Source organism: Paralichthys olivaceus, chromosome 4, assembly GCF_024713975.1.
Source record: "Paralichthys olivaceus isolate ysfri-2021 chromosome 4, ASM2471397v2, whole genome shotgun sequence".
Taxonomy (NCBI): Eukaryota; Metazoa; Chordata; class Actinopteri; order Pleuronectiformes; family Paralichthyidae; genus Paralichthys; species Paralichthys olivaceus.
In genome coordinates, this window is record NC_091096.1 from 15606730 (window position 1) to 15629964 (window position 23235).

At 42.7% G+C, this 23235-nt stretch overlaps 1 protein-coding gene across 1 annotated transcript in view; it reads right to left on the minus strand.

Annotated features, from left to right (window-relative positions):
• The window catches only part of rhobtb4 (Rho related BTB domain containing 4), a 39813-nt gene extending 29810 nt beyond the window's left edge, over window positions 1-10003 (minus strand). The window contains exon 1 of the mRNA XM_020093920.2: window positions 9862-10003. The gene's annotated coding sequence lies outside the window, so the exon portion shown is untranslated. The remainder of the gene's footprint in view (window positions 1-9861) is intronic.
• Between the last annotated feature and the right edge of the window lie 13232 nt (window positions 10004-23235).

Genomic DNA, 23235 nt, shown 5'->3' on the forward strand with positions numbered 1-23235 from the left:
GGTGCTTAACTGCCTGTTTTCTCCCTGAGAATAAACAGACCTGTGATTATGGATACGAATGCCAACTTAAATGTTTTACAGTGAGGTGCCTGGCTTTTGCAAGGCGGAGCCTGGGATGAACACAAATGGCTGCAGATTCCTCACTGTCACTAACTAGCACCAGCTAGTTGCTATAGTAGTTCACATGGTTCTCGTGCAGATTGAACATTTCAAAGTGCAAAGACGGTAAAAACTGACACGAGAAATTCCAGTAATTCGATGAGCATTCTGTTTGATGAATTGTTTTCTTGTTTTGTTCAAATCCTTGCCTGTAATTTTAAGCCACTTTCATCTGAAAATCACAACCTGAGACAGGAAAGTGCCTTGGGGTTAGAAAAGGTGGAGGTGGATGAACAATTGAGTGGATGTTCAAAATTCCTGAATGGCAGATGTCCTCTGTGATTAAGACAAACTGTACAGAGGTTGTCTGGAAGTTATGTGCTTTCTGATTTGAGGGGATTGAGGTTGCACAGGCATGTCTCGCTCCGCCCATGTTCATGTATAGGCATACAAACTTAAAATCACACACACATGCATATAAACAAACACATCTGCACACACTCTGCTGGGTAGGTCAGCAGAGGGGCCTCTTAAGCTGTGGCTGTCAAGTGCCAGGGCTAATCTTATTAAGGCTCTCTTCAGCTGCTGCTAAAAACTCTTAAAGTGATAGGTCACCGCTGCAACGTTTGCACTTTTGGAACCTGAGCCTAGAACCTTGAGCACAGTTCATATTGTGATACAGACATTAAGTGGGTACAATACAGTGGGTTCTGGAACATTAGAGGTGGGTAAGATAAATGCAGAATATCCACCCGGTGATCTAATGACATCATGTTGGCTGGTTGAATCATAAGGAGGCACAATGCACCAGAAAGTGAGGCAAGGAAGATCAAGTCCCATGGTGAGTGAGTGTGGAGGGAGTCAGGGGTTGTGTGGATCCACTGGCTGTGCAGGTTGCGGGTGTTATAGCGATGAAGAGGAGTCAGGTGCTTATACGTAGGTGAAGGGCCTGGCTGTGTGTGGCGTCAGGTGTGAGAGTCAGGTTGAGGTATGAGAGGGAGACACTTTAGGAAATGGGGACTGAGATCAGGAAGGATGTGAATACAGGACCATAGGTTAAGTCAATAAAGGATTTAGGTTTAGCAAAGGAAGCACCTGCAGCAGGTCTTAGACAACAAGGACACCGACTGCAGGAGCAGCTAAAGACAAGAACAAATAAACACAGCCTCAAAGACCTTGATGTAGTCTTGTGGGCAGACTAGTGAGATTGTCCTAAAATCCATCCATCTATCATCTACACCACTTATCCTTTTAAAGGTCGTGGGGAGAGCTGGACCCAGTTCCATCCAATCACACTAGAAGAGAGGCGGGGCTATACCTGCGGTTGCCAGCGTGTTGCAGGGCGAACATACAGAGACAAACACTGCATCACTCAAAAACTCTATGAGGAATGTGAAAGCTGTCTGACTTTGCATTCAGCAATTGATCAGTATTCATGTTGTTGCCTATGGTGAACATCTAAGTGCAGAATTTCAGATCTGTACATGACGGTGCAATTCTTACTGACTGATGTCAGACATTTCTGCTGTATCATGCTTTGAGAACTCCAACCAGTGTAATCTGCTGAGCCTTTTCACTGGGCCACCTCTGATTGGATTAAAAAGAAAACACTTACACCACCGATACTCGTCCAATGGGCTCTATGTCAGTTCAAAATTGATGTAATCCTCCAGCTATATTCCCTGGTAACTTCTTAATGTTTTTAGAAGTGATATTTTATATTTAGTAAATCCATCAGCATATTTTGTTCCTGGAGCTTGCTGATATTGTGATACCAAGGAAAAGATAAATTAACTTGTAAAATAATAAAATATATTTTGTGATGGATTTTCTTTTCATGAATAAGCAGAGAGAAAATAAACAAATGATTTGATTCAAATGACTAAAGCCCACATGTTTACTGATGAACAGTTGGGCAGCTGAAAAGCAATTTCTAGAAGATGGCAGAAATGCACTTTGACGTTGGTATTCACCCAGGAATAAATCGGACAAAGAAGAAGAACTTTACCATTTGGCCAACTGCCAGTGGACAGAGCAAAGAAGAAGAAGAAATATAGTAGCTGGAGGTAATGCACCTTGACATTGGTTGCCACCCATCAAACGAACCGAACAAAGAAGAAGAAGAAGTTGGCTGTCATAACAGTCACAAAGTAATTTGGGCCACACATTTGAATGAATAAGAGAATATACCAAAACCCCAAATACAAAAAAGATAAATAAATGGTTTACTTTGAAACCATCTAAAACAGTTTCCTCTCTTTCATCCTCAACGGACCCAACAGAAAACAGACTCGATTCGGTTCCATAGCAAATGGTTTATCATTACGTTAACATGCTCTGCAGCACTATGCCATAAGGTACATTAAGGAACATTATTGACAAGGCCATCGAATGGAATGTAAGCGACCTCTGTGAACCTGGAGCAGGTCCGCAGCCACTCTCACAGTCTGGTGAGGATGTATCAGAGTAAACTTTGGACGGGGGTTGAGATCCGATAACAAACAAGGGAAAGGTGAGTGAGGGCAAACATAGTCCTCATTCCTCTTCAGTAGTCATGTGGGAAAAATGTATTGTCTCATACATGCAGGAAAGGGCCACACCACTATGTTTAAGTATTGAATGTGATTAATGCACATGAATCAAAGGAAAAGGAATTCAATCTAAGGAGTGAAGGGAGAGTGCTGAAGCCGAGAGGAGAAAGATGCATTTGGTCTCAGCACAGGTCAGTCAGTATTCCAGAAACAGCCTGATCAAACAGAGAGTGAAGCCAAGCCAAACACTTCTGGACTTCAGTCTGGCACAGAGAAGCATAGCTGCGGCCCCGCTGAGATCACGCTGCACAGTCAGTACATCAACCCACCGCTCTCGCTAAAGTGTAGAGCAGCAGTTCCCAGCCTATTTGGCTTATCTACCTGAGACTGGAGTGATTGATGTACATTATTTCTCTGTTTAGTTTTGTATTCGATCCTCTTTGGGTGGACCTGCCCCCCTAAGTTTCCAGATATAAAAATGAAACTGTGGTATGGAAATGTCATATTCAATAACTGTGTTTATATAATTGTAAAATACTTTTCCTCAAAACTCCTTGATCCTTGACAAATGCGTATGCGTATTAATATAATACTTGAATATCAGATATGTTGTTCTCAACTTCACTTCCCTTTTTTTTCAGTCTGAAATATCTATATTGGTATCAGACTAATCCTGTATCCATCTGCCTCTTTTTAAATCATGCTGTTGCTCACAGAAACAGAAATAGAGAGGAGCAAACAGAGGGAAGGAAAAGAGCGGGGGTGAAAAAAAAAAATCACAGACAGACAAATAAACACACTACAGAAAGCCGAGGCATAACAGGAAGGTCCTTTTGTTGTGTTAACTTCAAATAGTCTGCACGTTGTTTATCCTTTTGTTTGGCTCTGTTAGTTAGAGTTCCTCATATTGTCTTGTTGTGAGAAGGGAAACCACTGGGCTGACCTGAAAAATACCAAATGAAGAAAAACAAGGTTCACCTGACAGCAGTGGAATCCTGTTCCCTGTATTCGGCATAAATCTGTCAGGATGGAGGTGAACATGTATCTCCAACTGTGGTGATGTCGTTCAACAAGACAGAACATGCAAGCAGACAAACACATACACACACACATGCACACACACACACACACACACACACACACACACACACACACACACACACACACACACACACACTCTCTCTCTCTCTCAAATAGATGATACAGTATAGACAGTAGGCATCCGAAAATAGTGTGATGGAAAAATCTATACTGGTGTCCGGTTATTTCCGCACTGCTTAGCGGTAGCCTGGTGATACAACCGGCGTACAATAGTTGCTGCACACTGTGACCACATGTCATTCAGCCAAGCCAAGCTGCAGCACAGCCACATGGGCTTTAATCATTTGAATCAGGGCAAGGGGTGGGGGTGTGAGAGGAGTGGACACTCCTTGGGTTGGTGCAGTCTGGATAATTACAGCTGATCCTTTGACCACTTGTGAACATTCAGACCAGAGAAATGTTAAGATTAAAACACGTAGATATACTCCTGAAATATTTTGTCTCAAATCAACCTCCGCAATCCGATATGGCTTTTGAGCATTTGTTTGTCGTTACCGATCAGTGCGTCGAGGGGGAAGTAAAGGGCAATTTAAAAGAAAACCATAACGGCTGTAATGGACTCTGGGAGTCAATATTTCTGTGTGGCAAGACCTCTGTTTAGAAATGCATCAGTATTAAGTGGCACGTGATATTAAATAGAAATGATACTGTAATAATATTGATTGAATATTTCTGTTGAAATTGGAGTGATAGCCTATTCTGGACAGAGACGGAGGAGAGAGAATCAATTTCATCGACAGACTATAACAATTTCAACATTTTCCACCTCTTAAATGACTATGGTGCGTTTAGAAAGTAATAAATTACCCCTTTCTTTATCTAGATCAAATCTATTAACTCATTGCAGATGTGCAAAGAAAGTAGAGAACCAACCTGACTTTTAAGTTTTATTAAGGATTTTCTTCCCTTAATGGAGGAAAAACTTAATAAAACTTAAAAACTTGCGCCACAACTAAAAATAGATCCGAGCTGAAAATGGCCAACTGAACCACATAACATGGTGAGTCAATTTCAGATTTCCATATGGGAGCAAACCACACTGGAGTCAGGCAAACACTGACTGGGATGATGACAGAGTTCTCATTTGCAACTCGCAACCCGCAGTTATCGTTTCTGATTCATCCACTCTGGTGTGAGTGCGTGCGTCCCAGTGTGTGTGTGTGTGAGAGAGAGAGAGACAGAGAGAGAGAGAGAGTGTCAGTCAGGTTGCATCAGCCTCCTGAAACTGCAAAAATTATGCAGCCCTCGATCAAATGGTATGTGGGCGTTGGAAACACAGACAATAATGTGTATGTATGAAAAATAAATGTGAGACACAGTTTGACCTCTGGACACGTACAACTCAATGAGCACAAAACTAAACCACAGATTAAAATCCTGTGGTTTCATGAGTGGCTGGGCCAACAATGAAACTGGTCTGACCCTGATTAGCAAGAATGGCACTCTTGGGTGTTTCTCTCACTACGGATCAGTTATAAGCCTCCAGCTTTAACTAGAGGAGAGACACACAATGTGTCTATTAAAAGCAAAACATAGGCCTTTGTGAGTCATTGCTTGTGTCTGCTAATGACTTTTGGAAGATTTTGTTTGGAATGTGATGCAGTCAGGGTGTGAGGAAGAGGAGCAGCTTGAGAGGGAAACGATGGAGGCATTCTGGGACGTTTGACGCTTTCTTGGGAACGACGAAAGGTCACAGATCAACCAGCGTCTCATTAACACCAGCCATCGACTACGATCTGTGCTAAAGAACATGAGGGCAAATGTCTATGTGACAGGAAACAAAAGGCGGAACCTCACAGATTTCTTTTTTTTTTCACTGAAACTGTGAACAAACCCTCCCTCCCTCGCTCTGTCTCACCCCTTTTCTCACCCTGACACAGGCAATCACTGTTGTTGATGTAGGTGCTAATTGGGGTTTCTTAATTCTCACAAAATGAAAGCCAAGGTCACTGAGTTGCAGCGGATGTGTCATTGTTTGTGTGTGTGCATTGGGATGTGAGTTATTGCTATTACAGGAAGCCAGGTGGATAGACAGGCAGGCGAGATGTGAGAACAAACAGGAAGATGGAGAGACAGACAGCCGAGGCTCGCAGGCACAATGAGAGGCGCTAGAGATTATAACTGCATGTGAACAGCGCACAAGCCAGACATATGGGGCTGCTTGGACCCATATGGACATGGGATGTGCATGGCTGATGCGTGGGTCGGCCTCCTGACTGCTGTAGGGGATGCAAGGAGCCAACCACACCCATCCAACGATGTTAGTGCCCCAGAATACACACACAGATACCAGTAACTTCCACTATAAAACCTCCACATGAACCCCTATGGCGTGAAATGCAATCTGTGATGCGGCGCATTCACTCGAATACCTAGAGTAGTGGGCATTTCCTCAGTCATATGACTTTGGAGCCAATTCAGCCGTGAGGGATCGGCTTTCCTCCACAAACGAGAGGAGCAGATGCTAAAGAAAGAGACACCCAGGGATCAAATTGCAGGCACGCATATAAAAATGCTAAATCATGCAGATGCACAGATATATCTGTTGCAGTATGGAAATACAAGGAAGCGTACACATACACATATTGACTAAAACATGAACATAAATAGAGAGGGGCTACAACCAAAAAACCCATCTGTGCGAGGGACTTACACAGAAGAAAATAAATTCAAGGCAAAATACAACCAGTATATTAGAATTTTTGAGGTGGACTTTGACTTTCTGACTTTGACCCAGAACTCCATCCCGTCATTTTATCTAACATTGTGGTTGTGTAATAGACCTTCATATCAGTGACAGCCGCCCTGGAACTCTGGACACGACCACCGTGTCTGAGCTGTCTGAGCGGCAGCAGCTTGACAAGGACTCCCTTCCTGAAATTAACTGGCTCCTTTATCTCCTCTCAGCCTCTTGGCCCCACCCTGCCCCGTCCTGTCCTCACTGGCAACACATCACCTTCTTATCAAAGCCTCGCCCACCACACACACACACACACACACACACACACACACACACATTCTTGTACTTCTATCTTAGTGAGGACACTCATTGGCATTATGCATTACCTAGCCCCTTACCCTAACTTAGTTCCAACCCTGACCCTAAAACCAAGTCTTAACCCTCAAATGGTGTGTTGTACTTCCTGCACACAATGTGACACAGACTGCAGGGTATTATGAGTATGTAAAAGAATGCTGGTTAGTTGTGTTTGGTTTTACATGTTTATTATAATTATTAATATTGAGTGTACACTTTTAATGATGCCCTTTGTTTTTTAATGGCTGCTGAGGCCTATGACGCTAATCACACACACACTTGAGCCGTTTTTAGACATGAACTCCGGAAACTGTCTGGAAATGTGGGTCTGATCATTTTCCAGAGTTAGACATTTCCTGAAAAAGTCTGTGACTACTGCGAACTACCTGGACTTCAGTGTGTGTCTTACAGCAGCTATACAGTCATAACAGAGAGTGCCAGTGACAGTGCAGGGGGTTATCACATTAGAGGGAGTTAGGCCAGATGTTTAAAAGACTTCACATGTGCAATCAGTTCTAAAAGAATTGAGCTTTCTCTTCACCCCTGAACAGACTATCTGGAATGTTCACTGTTTCTATTTAAATGTCTTTACCGTTAGTTCAGCTGAAACTAAAAAGAGGAACTCGACAAAGATTCGAGCTAAAAGAGGGTTTAACTAACTTGTTTTTCTCTGATTTGTAAAGTTTGCGGTCATACGCAATCCAGCGACTGACCCCCTCTCTCTTGCTCTCTTTCCCAATCTCTCGTTCTCTCCTTTTTCTCTCTCTCTCATTCCCTTGGTCTGCTCTGCTCTAATTTCCCTTTTAGCCAAAAAAACCCCTTTGTGTCCCTCTTCCTCAGGATCTGGACTCCTTTTCCCTCCCTCCTTTCTGCTCTCCACTGAGTTTCTGTCTTGTTCACTTTCAAACTTCTCTCCTCTCCCTTACTCCCCTCCTTCTCTTCACACAAGGCCTGTCTTCCTAAACTTTCCCCTCGCCGCTGCCTCGCTCTGCGTTCTGCTCTTGAATGCACATTCTTTGCTTCTGATGCCCTGTGTAAAAAAACAACCAAAGAAGCAGCCAGCAAGAGAGAAACAAACTGTCCGCTTGCCATTACCAGCACAATCCCTTGCTTCTCTCCTTCTCTCTCTCTCACTCTCTCCAAAACTTAAGAGGACAAACATCATGTGGTGCTGGTAAGGGAAGAAGACACTGTTGTACAATGACTGTGAGTCTCTGTTAGTTTTCTTTTTCCTCTTTTTGTGCATGAATTCCTGTGTTGGCATCCAAGGATGTGTGTATTTGAGTGTTCCTTGAAAGGATCGCTTTAATAATTACAACTCTCCGTCCTTGCATACATACTTATACTGTGCATTATGTACACAAGCAAACAATACAGTCACACAGCCCCTGGTCAATCTGCATCCAGTTTGAGGGGAGGTGTGGCCTTGGGGCAGACTGCTTTGTGTGTGTTTCTGTATGTCATCATGTGTGTGTGTGTGTTTGTGTGTTTGTGTATGTCTCTGTATGTCATCGTGTGTGTGTATGTGTGTGTGTGTCTTTGTGTGTGATATTGCTCAACTCACACAAAGACACAGCTTCTTATATGACTCCCAGCTGTGTGGACTTGGCCCACTAGTCAGCCATCCAGCAGCCAGGAATGTTTGGTGTGCAACCATACTGGAAAGCCCCAGTTACCCCCCCCCCCCCCACACACACACGCACACACTCCCAGTTAGGTACCCTCCTCCTAGCAGGGGCAGACAGAAACGTTGGGCCTTCACCCTAAAAAGCAATGATTCTACCACTACCCCCCTTCACACACACACACACACAAACACACACACACACACACACACACACACACACACACACACACACACACACACACACACACACACACACACTCTCTCAGAGCTGGAAAAATAAAGAAAAAGGAACAAAAAAAGTCTGGAAATATCTGCCTCTTGAGGGCGTTGCTGGTGTGGCTGATAACTACATGGTGTTTTGACTGTAGTCACAGATACCAACGCTCTGTCCAGGCTTTGTGAGCTTAAGCACATATACACTGTTTGGCTGCGTTCAAGCAGGACTTCAAGCAGGACTCACTTATCCATGCAGCAGGTGGTGGAGCTACCTGGTTCTGCAAAGAATGCTTGCACAGACCAAAGACTGAAGTTTTCGATGAATGCAACACCAAAGACAACCTGACTTAGGCAGTTTACTGCAGACAAAAGAAAAGAAAGTAATCTGAAGAAGCATCTTTTGAATTATTTCCACACGGAAATAGCTGAGCTATAAACTGCAACTATACAGAATATTGATATTAATTTAAGAAAAAAAAAACATGTTGCCATTTTCTCAACATTGTCTTATCATAATTCTGTATTGTAGCATTGTGTGGTGTTTTTAATATATTTTGCCTATGTGTGTATACAAGTTTTTAACTGTAATGTCTCAATACTTATCTTAGTATCAATTCCTTATTAAATGTTTTTGTGTCTCTTTCGTTGTCTGATTGTTTTTGTGCTTTGTTTTTGTTTTATCAATTTTTTTCTTATGTGTCCTGTGCTCTGTTGTGTTGTTGTGTTGGTGCGTCATTCTGTACACCTGTTAGACCATTTAAAAGTGCATTCACTTTCTTAATAATAGCTGTACTGAAAACTCAATCAAAAAGAAACCGGAACCAAACAGGCACATACAAGGTGATGTACCAAAAATATAACTGCCCCTCTGGGGGAGAAGCCACATGACTTTTATCAAAGTGCTGCAGATTTGGTCTGGGGTTTATTAAAGTGACACACTCGCATTAAATTTAGACTTTAACTTGACGTTTTTACGCTTCATGCAAACTTTTGCAAATATAATCTTCAGGCAAGCGACCATGCAATGTGATGTCCAATTTTGATCTGTGTTCCCAAAGAGCTGAGCAAATCCGTCCTGAGCAGGTTACAATAACAAAACTGTCAAGTTCATTGTCGATAACTTCACAACAGAACCAGCCAAACTAACTGAGCCGTTCTGAAACCCACTCTCCGGTTTATCCACATGTGCTCTGCGCCCTGGAGCTTAAACCACAAGTTAAAACAGTGTGCGTAATGATCGTGGCTCCTACCTTTAACCACACATACACCTCAGGAATCAGTCCGACTCTCTTTCCACCTCGACGTCCACTTTTTCCCAGCTCACACTTCTCCGCCACCGCTCCTCTCTCTCTCCCACTTCAGTTTATTCTGGGCTGCGCTCGTCTCTCGCTTCTCCCCATGAAACTGCAACAAGGCACAAACACATGCGATCACTCCAGAGCAGATTTCCCCTCTGGATGACAACAAACTCACAACGTCTCGACACTTTCAGCCCTGGACACCAGCCTGTTTGGAGAGGATCTGTCCAGAAGTGATAGAGTGAGAGAAGAGGAGAGACGCGCTCCCGACTGACTGCTGGAGCCCAGAGACGCCAGCAGGAATGTAATTACACGAAGACTGCTGCATGTTGCCAAACCTGCAGACATGCTCTTGTTTACAGGCGCCCACTGCCGCTATTCTGCGCCGGGATGTGGTCTGCATGCGCGGGGCTGGTGTCTGGACTGATGTGGTCCTGATGCGAGTTTTTTTTTTCCATGCACGTCGCTCTGTTGTTTCTGTCACACCTTCAACAAAGGAAGGGGAGAGGGAGGGAGCGGGAACCTTGCCTTGACTTTCTTTTGTCTTGTCTGTTGTTGTTTTTGAACACAGCACCTCTGGATGAGGCAATATGGATCAGCTCGCGTGCGTAATCTCATCTCTGATCATATCCGTTTCATTTATTTATTTTTACTCCCCATAATGACAACAATGATGATGATGATAACAACACATGAAATAATATAAGTCTGGTTGCATTTTGTTCTACCGCACCCTCTTCTCCATCCAATCTCACCAAATTCTGTCTCCTGAAGTTAAGTCCTCGCTGGGGAGTGTGCCGTCTCTCTCTCCTCCCTTTCTCTCTATGTCTATCTCCCTCTGTCTCTGTCTCGTTCTCCTCACCTCTCCCTCCCTGTGGTTGTCTCCTCTCCCAGGCGCTGGCAGAAGAGTTATGTTTCGCTCCAGACAGACCCAGCCTTCAGCCGCCACGGCACGCACTCACAGCCGCCTATCAACGAGCGCGGTGACGACAGCCTCACTGCGAGTCACCAGTGCCACACCCATCCATTCATAAAGTGGACAGAGTGATAGAGAGAGAGAGAGAGAGAGAGAGAGAGAGAGAGAGAGAGAGAGACCAGTGTCCAGACCGGCCAGTGCGCAAAGAGCATCCATCATATAAAATGGCTATGATATCCTTGTCTCATATTTTTGTGTCTGTTTGAAATTGGGACTTTATAATATAGGTTTTAATACAGACATGACATGACATGTTCACTGTAGCCTAATGTGGACATGATGAAAACTTAACTAATTAGATTTTACTTGTGCAAACGTGTTATTAATAGAAAAACATGGCCATGATCCCCCAAGAATATACAGCTTTTAGCTGATGGTCTACATGCATCGATCCATCCATGCATCCGTACCGCTAATCCTTTGAGGGTTGACGGGGGAGCTGGATGTGAGATTAATCAATAGGCCTAATAAAATAATTGCTATGAACCTTATCCGCAGTGCAAATACTGCAATAACAATATGTATTTGTATATAGTCTAGTACGATGTGAACATTTACCAGAGGGTGTTCAGTCTTGGTGAAGAGCAGTACAGCTTTGTGTTTACTGCCTCTATAGCTTGAATACAGGTCTTCCTCGCTCAGTCACTCGTCCACCTGATGAACCTGCTGCCTCTTTGTGCATGGTTGTGTAACATTGCACAATGGACAGTGTTTAATTAGTTGAAGGCATTTGGCACCTTTGTTTTTATCCTGAGAACACCCAGTTCATTTTAAAATACTGGGTGGATGCTCAAGCACTATACAAATATGTCACCACCCACAGGAAAGATGCTGCACAGCCATAGTTCAGTACAGATACTTTAGAGTGCAGCAGGTCTTAGAATAAACTATGAATTAATCATCTGGTATATGTGTGTCCTGTCTGTGTTACTCAGAGACAGAAACGCAGCATCTCCTCATGAACAATTAACTGTTTGGCATCTCTGAATAACCACAGTCCTGATCTTAACGGGCTTGGACAATCTCCGACCAGGCCCAACAGTCACAACTTAATCAAGCCAAACCAAATTTCACACTCTCATACATATCAGTTCCCCAAATGTGTCTGATTTTTGATTTTCTGAATGCTAGAGAAAGAAAATAATAAATAGACGAAATGTTTTAATTCAAAATTTTGGCATGAGTTCTGTCTTGGCCAATGTTCTATCCCTTCACCAGGTTTCGTGGAAATGTCTTTAGTTTTTGCAGTGTTTGCTGGTGACAAACAAATGAACAAATGGACAAACGGACAGGGGTGAAATTAAAATATCCATGTCAAAAGTCCTTATTGCCTACTGACATGATGACTGACTGTGTGATGAAGATTAGAAGCGGTTCGTATCCTTGAGATTTTGGAGTTAAAATTAAAAATCCACTTAGAAACAGGCAGGGACAGGATGTTACTGTACAAAACGAGAAAAAGAAAAAGTCTAATTCAGTGTCAACTCGTTTATTTGAACTGTGGCTATTTCAGTATTTCAGCATAAGCCTTCCTCAGCATTTCTTTAAAAACCTCTATTGTCTATATTCCAAACTTGGCAAAAGCATAAATGTCAGGACACTGAGAGGCCGTGAGAGGCCCCCCTGTCTCTCACAGATTCTCTCAGACCCCTGCTCAGCCAAGCATCTGAAACAGCCATTGTCCTGTGAAGGGAACGGAGCAACCTGCCCAGGCTTGCTCCTGTCTCAGCATGCATGCAAGTCCTCTAGGCAACCATCCTCAGGCTGTGGCCAGCAGCTAGCATGACAGACACACACACACCAGATCAGAAGAGTGATGGAACATCGTGCTGCAGACATGACATGGATAGCATTGAGATGAACAAACTGCTGTGAATGCTAAAGCATGTGCCTCCTTTCTATTCTACATCAAGTGTTTCTGCTGACATACAGTATGAAACAATAATGGTCATATGAGTGTGTGTGTGTGTGTGTGTGCGTGTGGTCTTTTCACCTCTCTGCTTTTACTGAACCTTTCTCTCAAAGTGTCTTGTGCAGCACTTTTCCATTACCATCGGCCTCTGCTATAGCACCACTGATGCAGCCATATGGGCACAATAGGGGCACAACAGGGGCGTCTGGGTGGTTTGACCCCCTGTCTCTCTGTCAGTCTTTCTCCTGAGGGGGCAAACTGCTGATCCCAGGGCTGTGAAAGGCATGCATCAGCTACATTTCAACAAACAAACACAGTTTGGCCTGCGCATTTGCACCCCCGCCACAGACTGACCCACAAATACATTCGCACACAGAAACAAACAATACACAACTCGCAGCACAAACAAAGAAAAAGATGATCTTTGTTCCACTCAGATCGATTTCACTCAGCAAATCTGTATCTCCGATGTGGCATTTCAGAAGCCACAATGGCCTTTGACACCAGCCATCGCACGACCACAATGAAATCCAACTTTGGACACTGAGTGGCCACAATGGGCCTCTCTTTGCCGCAGAGCCTCTGCCATTCTTCTGCCTGATCTCTTGGACAAAGCGGCGTACAGAAGTACCAATTGAGCTTGAACAATCGCTTACAAAGGAGTCACTGACTTGATGTTTCCAGCCCTCTTGCCAACTGTACCACATTCGGTGCAGCAGAGTGTGAAGGTTAACTGGCAATCTGTGCACAGAAAGATTATCACAACTTGACTCTGTGGCACAGTTATTGACTTGTAAACAACTGTTTTGTGAATTTCCCAATTGATTTGAGACAGACTCAGGATCTGGCAGTTAGAATATATTATTTAACATAACAAATAACACAGAGAGGTTTTAAATCTCATTTTACAATATGATTTAGGAAAACTTAAAATCTAGGATGTATCGACTGAATTCTGAGTGACTATATCATGCATGCTTTTTTGCCATCTTGCCTGGAGTTCTAATTTGCACATAGATCATCTGCTTAGAAATGAGGAAGGACATTAAATGTAACGTGCACTGCACACACTGAGTAAATGAAACAGAACATTTGACTAACTTCAAATAAAAATGTGATATCTGACAACAAAAGACAAGAGGCTGCATTTGAGGACAGATTGCGTCCCAGCGCTGCGACTAGGATGTCCCATCAAAGGATCCTTCAAATGCTGCCGACAAATGTGTTTTTCCATCCCAAAGGAACGAAGGCTCCAATGGGTGGCTCCTTTCCGGACCAACATATCACAGGCTTTTAAACCCTTAGGGTGGGTGACAAGACATCCAATGATTGAGTATCACACTTCAACTCGATCAAACAGCTAATGGTACACTAAAGTTTCTTGTTTTCATGTTGATGTTTCGAACTTCAGTTCTGTTGCTAGGCGACAGCAAAAAAAAAAAGCAGGATAAGCTGTTGACGCCAATCACAGAAATCCTCTGTAGACCAGGCCGTCTCAATTTGGTTCGGCCCTCGCAGCCTACGCAGCCCAGGAAGACTTCCTCCTTTGAGGGACGCGATCTGATGATCTGATGGACCTGAATCAGATCACACACATAATCACTTTAATGGTTTTCAACAAATGTGACTTATAGGAACAATGACTGTGGGTCAGACAGAAGGAGAAAGCTCAACCACATCTCACCCAAGGATTTTGCTGAGTAAGGAAGTGGTTGGTAACATCCTCTCACTGCAATATTACTGGACCACAGGCTCCATCTGATCCTCCGGGAAGGCTGTTTGGATAAAACCTCCCTGAGAATTGTACAATACCCTCCATACCCACTGAAGTACCAACTGGTGCCAAACATTTTTTGGGTTGAATTTCTGTCACGTCTGTTGCAGCCAAGTAAAGCTGAAATGAACCCTGAGCCAATGTGCTTTAAACACTTTGACCTTTCATGACCCCATTAGTATGAATATGTTTTCATATGAAACATCTTTGTGCATATATGTTTAAAGACCTGTGTAATTCTTGGAGATGACTGAGGGACCAGGTGTCAGTGTGGACAGAGATCTGAGAAGATGACAGAAACACTGCCAGGAGTTAATCCCTCAGTCTGTCCATGAATCCACCCACCCCCATTAAGACCCCTTGAGGGGAGGGCCGTCCTCTCCTGGACCAGCACCCATCCAATTCTCGGCGCACTCTCCAGGCTGCTTGTGTCCCTTCTGGGCGTCACTCAGGTGCTATGAATAGAAGCTGACGTACGCTCAGTGCTGTCAGATGGGCATTGGCACGTGTGGCTCATGTCAGCACGGCCGCAGCGCAATGCTCCCGACTGGCGTCACTGCACCGACAGCACATTTGGGTCGCCATGGAAACAGGGATGAGCAAAGCTACCTCTGCCCTTACATCCATTGGTTGCGCTTTCCAGACAAACTCACTTTCTCTCTCTGTATTTCCTCCTGTTTTTCTTTCCTGTCTGTTCCTCAATTTTGTTTCTCTCCTTGTTTACGTGACCTGTGATGCCCAATTGGGTTTTTGATGATTTTATAGTCATTAATTGTTAAAGTCTTTGTTCTCATTGCCTTAATGAAAACTACAGGAACACATGTCTACTTGTATTTACGCACTGTCTGGGCCTTCAAGTCTTCTTTGGGTAAATGTGTGTGTTTAAATGGCCAAAGCAAGCGCAAGGTTTTCCAATTACATGAGTCCTGTCTGGTCTCTCTCCTCTGACTTTCTCTCAGAGCAAAACCTCTCTCTTCTCTTCTCCCTCCATTCACACAAGCATGCAGTGGAGGAGTGACTGGCCATAATAGTCACAGTGGTCTGACAGCTTTCTACAAGTGACCAGGTTGTAATGTTTGTACTTCTGCTCTATTAACCACTTTGTGTTTGATCAAATATAATTTGCTGTGTCCTGGTGAACAGGCAAGAGGCCCATCCTGGACATGAACTAAGGCCGTGTTCAAAGCTGACGTTTGAGAGAATCACAAGCAGAAGGCCCTTAGTTTGTCAGTTCACACCCGGCATTAGATTTTATTTATGTATCTCCAATCACTGCATGTTAGAAGATCTCACTTCCCTGCTCTATATACAAATACACAGTGGTGCGATGTAACAAAGTACATTTACTTAGTTACTGTGGTTCAGTAAATTTTGCATGTATCTGTACTTTAAGTACATACATTTTTACTACTTTTCACTTTCACCCAATCCAATCAGAGCTGACAGGCAACATGAGACTCCGCCTCCTGCTGCAGCAGTTTCACTGGTGAAGAAGAAAGTACTGGCATGGATTCAGAAGAGGATGAGACCCAGCCATGATGATGTAGTGGAGCATTGCATGAGGGAGTAGGCTACACTCAGCAAGTACTTTTACTTTCAATACTTAATACAAATGAAAAAGTCAAGCGAAACTCGTCAGCTGGATCCTCTGCTACATTATGATGTTTTCCCGAAATCTCTCGAGTGTGTATGACACAAGCTCCTGCTTTTAGAGTTTTATATGAAAACAGTGATGATCCTTCCATCTTCCTCCATACGTCCTATTCCAAATCGCTGCCATCATGAGTGAAGTAAGAACTCGAGCAAAAACCTTTTGAAATCTCCTACTCAACCTAAACTGAGTGATTTAGTTTTTATATTTACAAGCATTATCAGTGGAGCCAAGTTCATCTCCTGAAACAAAAGGGTTATTTACTGTTATTGGCCGAACCAGTGTGAACCAGAGGCAATACAGTCACACTTTGTTTCTTTTTCAGCTTCACTCTCTGAGTGAGACATGACACTAAAAGTCATTTATATTTCAGTCAAGGAAAGGTCAAGATTATGTCAAACGTGTTCAATAAGAAAAAAGTCACGAACTGACAATAATCAAATCAGACCCAGTGAGCTAAATTTAAACCATTAAATATGTCTATGTATAGGTTGTGAAACCTGTGAGTGTGTATATGCGGGCACATGTTTGTGTATTTGTGGTGCACGTTGAGTGACAGCTGGGGAATGTGCGGGGTATAAAAGAATCAGTAGAGCGACTCTTTAGCTCAGTTTTTCTGAACATTCGAGTGTAAGCTCATTAGAGCTATGTGTTATCTTATCTATTGTAGGCTATGATTATCATTGTATTCAAAATTCAAGAGTCACTTTATTGTCACCACACACAAAACAAGTGCACAGTAGAGCAAAATTACAATTATCAGTGCTATGGTTTCCTGAATGGGTATAAAGGTTAAAGTAAAAAAAACAACATTATCAATATAAGTAAAAAGAATGAATGGATAAATATTACATCAAATGAACTTAGATGAACATATTAATATGAAATATGTAACTCTAAACAACAGTGACAGATGAATATGATTAGGTACAGCACAACAGAACTGTACTTGATAGTTTTGAATCCTAGATATTAAAACTAAAATTAAATGAAATTATGGAGCATGAACAAATATTCATTCAAATAATAAAAGACCACACCATCTACATACTGTTATGTGTGAATGTGTTGAGTTACCATATCCCTGACTGCGAAAGGTTACTCAAACAATGATAAACAATGAAAAATGTCACACTGTCTCCGAAGCATCAATCTTTTTAAGCAAATAGATTTGGTTTGACTTAAAAGTCTCGTCCTTCAGCCGTACGTTCACAGACTGAGCTTTGCTTTACTTGACAGAACAAACACGGCCTTGATTAATGAACTCTGATCCAATTATCTAACATCAACACACACAGACACACATACACACACACACACACACACACACACACACACACACACACACACTAACACATATGAACTGAGGACTCGCGTTCATAAAACACGGACGTTGCTTTCCTCCCGGTGGAGGTACTTTCAGGGTAACATCAATAATCATTCAGTTTAATTTTTGTTTTACTGATGTCAGAAATAACCAATAAAAAGAAATACTGTCATAAAGTCACAATGAGCAACTTCTTGTTTCCTTTTATAAAAAAGTGCAGAACAGACTCCTGTGTTTCTTGGCTGCTTTTACTAATGAGATGTTTTGATTGTCAATTTGTTTAATATGTTTTTTCTTCATTGATGCTGTGGATAACAGAGGTGTCTCTGCACAAGCTCTCTCCATAGCTGCCACATAGGAATGGTGTGTGTGCACTGAGGTGAATGTCAAGTTGGTCCACTTATAAAGCCAGCATCTCTCTCTCTCTCTTTCTCTCTCTCTCGTTCTCTTCACACACACAGACACACATGCCCTGTGTGCACATGCAAGAACACACAGAACCCAGTGTGTGATGGGAATGTTTATGTATTCTGATTTCAGGTTGTGCCCTGAAGACGCTCGTTCATCTCCCCCATATTAACCCTATTAGCAGTCTCAGTGCCGGAGCACAATGATAAGGGCTTGCAGGATATTGCTGTTATTATTGCTGAGACTCTATTTTGAGACTCAATAACTCTCTCTCCCAAACACCAGAGGTAATGAGAAGAGTATTTATATGCGAGAGAGGGAGAGTGGCTGTGAATAAAAAGCCACCAAATCTTCATCAGGGTTCATGATGCATGATACTTTCCTGTGATGAATATACAATTCAAAACACGATGACGTAGTTTTGTCTCACACTTCAATCTTTCATTTTTTATGATAACATCTTTGTCACTGAAAAAAAGATTTGAGATGGTAAAAACAACTTATCTTGCATTGTTTTAGTTATTGTCATTAATCATATTATTATATTAAATATCTGCCAAAGCTGAACTGAAACAAAACACAAATTACCATAAAGGTATGCACAACCACACTATTACATGTACACACTGACTGAAATCTAAGGCAGGGCTGACTTTATTTTGGAGGTATTGTCAAAATAAATCCATCATTATTTCAACAATGCCATCTGCACATATGACCACATACACGCACAGGCATGAGCACACATGCACACTAACACACACCAGCGTCAGCGCATCAACGTCAGACAATCAAAACAGTGCACAGTGCTAGGCAACCGAGCCATCCCAGTGCAGATGGCAGGGTCTGATCGTGTTTGTTTTACTCTAATCTAATGCACTTAAGTCCCGTCTCCTACCCATGCCTTCTAAATGATGCTTGTGTTTGTGTGTGTGTTGCTGTTGCATAATGGCCCAAAATGGTCAGTGTCCACTCAACCCTATGTTGACTCACTTCCCGTTTTCCCACAACTCACATACCAAATTATCCAATAAAATAATCAGACCTGGAGTCAAGCACGACCTCCTTTGATTCAAAGCTGCCCCTCTCAACCTAAACCTGACCGCAGCAATTCACTCCCACCTCCAATATCCACCTGCAAGCAGATTATGTCACCTCCGGCCTCCAGTACAACGGTGGTATGCTTTCTCACTCCTTACTTAGTATGGTTGAGCTGTGTGACCCTGATTGAGAAACTATGTAAAGATCAATCAGCCGTGCTTGTAAGCAGTGGCAGGACGACTACCTGAGAGCAGTGTCGCACATTTTTGTGTCACTTTAATTTAGTGTCTGTTGGAGGCCTCAGTTTGTGCTCATAGAACAAAGGTGACAACTTGTATGATGTAACCTGGACTCACTAAGAATGTGACAGAGTGAAGAACATAGTTTGTCATCTTAAACACAACAACATAAGAAGATATTAAGCCTCTTCTTTACAAAACAAGAGTCAGTCCTGATTTATTGTATTTGTAGACCAAAAAGCAGTTCATCTGATCAATTTCAATAGTTAGGGACAAAGGACAATTCTGATGTCCGTGTGTTTGTCAAGCACCAAAGCATTGATGTGTCCATGAACCTTAAATTAAAAATGAATGAATTTCAAATCTTTAAACAAGGTTTTCGACATCTTTTTCTAAAAGCACTGGTAGAGTCCATGCCTCCACCCAGGCTAATGCCAGTTCTCCGGATTTCTCTCGAGATCTGCTCTGAAATTTAATGGTTTCTTTCTTGGGTCATGCCCTAAATTCCACAAATAGGTTTGGTAGTTTAACTTGCTGACAGACAAAAACCAACAGCAATGAAAGCATTGGGAGGAAGAGGTAATTATTTCAACTTGACAAAATGGTAGTAGCCTTATATCTCTTTTATTCACTTGTCTTCTCATGGTTTGTGGAGATTTAAATACAGTGAGTCAGTCATGTTGAGACTTTTCCCCACATATCAGAGGCCCACACAGGCAACATGGTGTCCTGGCATGACACAAGGGACGTGTAGAGCTGTAGCTGCGGAGGTGGGTCAGTTGGCTTGGCTTAACTATAATCTAGTTTATTGCAACACACAGATCCACCCTGTTTCCAAACTGTTTGTTTACACCACCGTCCATTCTCCACCCTAATACACCAACCATGTATTTTTGTCACTGGTGTGTGTTTGCATGCTGGGTGAGCTGTCCCAGTCGTCAGGCCACTTCAGTCCCTCTGCATTCCAGTTATCGTAATCACCGTGATGACTTCAGACACATTCACACACCCTCTCTCATCGATACCTGAGCTAGTTCTGCATCATGTGCTTTATACCATTTGACCACGTCAGTCAACTCCATGTGAAATAAAATACTTTAATATAGCCCAGTAGATTTTCATAGTGTAGTATTCAGTACATTAATAAACACATCAATACATAGGCCATTAACAAAACTTTGGATATAAACAGAATCCTTTTTATTTTCACAATTTCACAAATCAATTCTAATCAGTCTAACATTAGAATGACGATTAAAAGATTCCCGGCTCCTTGGGTCCACGTGCCAAAGTTTCCTTGGGCAAGACACTGAACCCTAAATGACACCTGGCAGTGAGTGATAGAAAAAGTGCTCTGAGTAAATGTGTGTGACTGTGTATCACTTTGAGTGGTTGAAAAGAAAAAAACACTAAATACAGCCAATTTACTAAATGACTGTGTGAAAACAATTATACAATGTGAAATATGTGGCTTTAAGCAACTGTTTGCTAACACGTTTACCATATCATTAAAAAGTGATGAAATGTCAGTGTCTCAACTCGTTCCTTGCTCCTGAATGGAAAAAAAAGACATTCTTGCAGATTTAAATCAGAAAACGACTGAGTCAGTAGTTTCACCAAACATTTAGTGCCAGCTCTCGGTGCTTTAACGATACAATGGCAGCTTTTCAGCAATACTTCAATACCTGGCTCTGCATGCACGTAAAAATACTTAAGCTATACAAAAAATATCCACATACTGTGTGATTTTTTGCAAAAGCTGTTCCTGTGTTTGTCTGTCTTAATGCAACGTCTCTCAGCAGAGGTAGTTCGTCAAGTCTGTCAGTCAGAAGCCTTCTCCGTTTCAGTGTGTTTAAAATGGCAGATCTATTTACTAAGCGTGTCTGGGGTCCTGGTTGCCTCGTCAGAGAGCTTGGTCTGTCTGTGGCAGCAGGCATGGCTGGAGGGGCTTTAGGCTCTCCATCCCCTGTGGTGAGGCTCAATCCCAGCAGGCTTAGCGAGACAGGCCCATAGGGTGGGAGAGCGGGCGGCTGCCACAAGGCTGGATGGGCTGGGGATAAATTGCTCTCAGAATAATGAAGGAACATGCAAACAAACAGGCTCAGAGATATTCACGGTGCGGTGTTAAAATAAACACGGGCACAGATACTCACCACACCCGGTTTTAATGGATGAACTTGTATTTCGGAACAGTATCGTACAATCCATGCATTTCTAGTTTGGGTTGAGCACTGAGCAAACATGTTATACTTGATATTCCCTTTTATTTACAAGAATTAGAGACTAGCTGAATACAAGATTCCTTTCTATGCACTATATTTATTTTTTTATTTGACTAACTTTAATACATCAATTTATTATCTTATATATAACATGCTATTTATTTCTATTCTATTCACTTTTATTTTGCTGAATGTTTGAACTGCCTCGACTGTTAAGGTCATTGGTATCTTAGGAAGTTGTGTTGGGGACGTTTTGTCTCTTGCTATGGGGGCTTCTTGGTTTTAACTGACTGGTGGGTAGTTAATTAGGTAAAGCACCACAGAGGTTAGATCCCTGGGAGCCCCTGCTGGTTGGGGAGGCCTCTTGGATGGGAGGTGGAACGTGGGTACACGTGGGTCCAGTTGCCTATGTGCTTCTAAGTCTTGAAGATTGGTAAGATTGTGTTTCCTCTTTGTGCTATATTAAGCCGTTGCTTTGTATGTGTTTGTGTGTGTGTTGTTTGTCAGGATGTCGCCTCTGGGGTTTAAGTCTTCTTCTTTTTATTGTGATTGGAGGTTCCTTTGTTTTTTTATTTAAGCGACACATCGGACTTCTGGGGGCGGGCTTTCGCTAAAGGTCTTGGAGAATCTATTTTTGCCGGGTCACTTTCGTAATAAAAGATTTTCAAAGTGTGTACTGGAGAATATGAGGGGGAACAGGTTGCTCTAATACCGTTATCACTTTGCAAACACAAACAAGCAGTCCACACTAATTCACGTCTGTATCTGAGAGCAGCTCATGTTGAGGCCTGATCGCCCCGACATTGTGTGCTCAGCTGTGTGCGGCACCTATTGACGAGGACTGCAGCAGTCCACAGCGTGAGTGGCCCCGGGGCTGTGTATGGGGACCAGTGTGTCGAAAAGCACTATTGGTTTAGTTAACAAGGAATAAATGACGGCTGTTGTTTGTGCCTGCGCGTTTTTCACAGGAAACTGAGGCCATATTTAACCACCAGCTCTCTGCTCCCACAAGCTGTTACTCAACTTTGCTTATTCCGTGTGTGACTTCTGACCGACCTTTCCCTCCCCGTACTGATCCACACACTTATGTAACCTCAGTGTCATTCTGGACCTCATATTGACAGCTTAGTCCTGCACTGTCCCTCTCCAGCCAGCGCCAGCCTCTCCACTCCGGGCTACAGGGAGTCATGACACAACATGACAGCCTGAGGAAAATGATTGATCCCATTACTGCGTGTGTACCGCATGTTTTGTGCTTCAGCATTAACATAACTGTCAAGTTGGTAGCGACCAAATATAAGTTACATAACCTGTCATGTGTGTGGGTTCAAAACAGTCCTGTCAGCTGATGTTATGTGACCAGTGTTGACTGCAAACCAGGAAAGGGGAGAACTGAAGCACACTTAGCCCAGACTGACAGAGTGCGCAACTCCTCGCTGACCTATTTCTTCTTATCTTGTCATGACAAGGTGAGATTACAATGATACTTGGCTGCCTGACGAGAACTAACAGAATAAACAAGACAAACTTCTTCTAAAGTACAGCTGAGCTGGCAAGTTTTTTTTTCCAGCAGATGCATTTTGAGCTTGTGTCAACAATTCCTACAACAGTATCTGTTTTAATTTGTGATGCTTTGAGTTGCATCATAAATTGTTCAAAAGTAGTAATTAGGTTGAAATTGTTCTCAGCAAACGTCATTCTTTGTGTTATTTTGGAAGAAACTTACTGTTTCTACTGAGGATACACTGAAACGTTCCATTTACCAAATGTAAACGT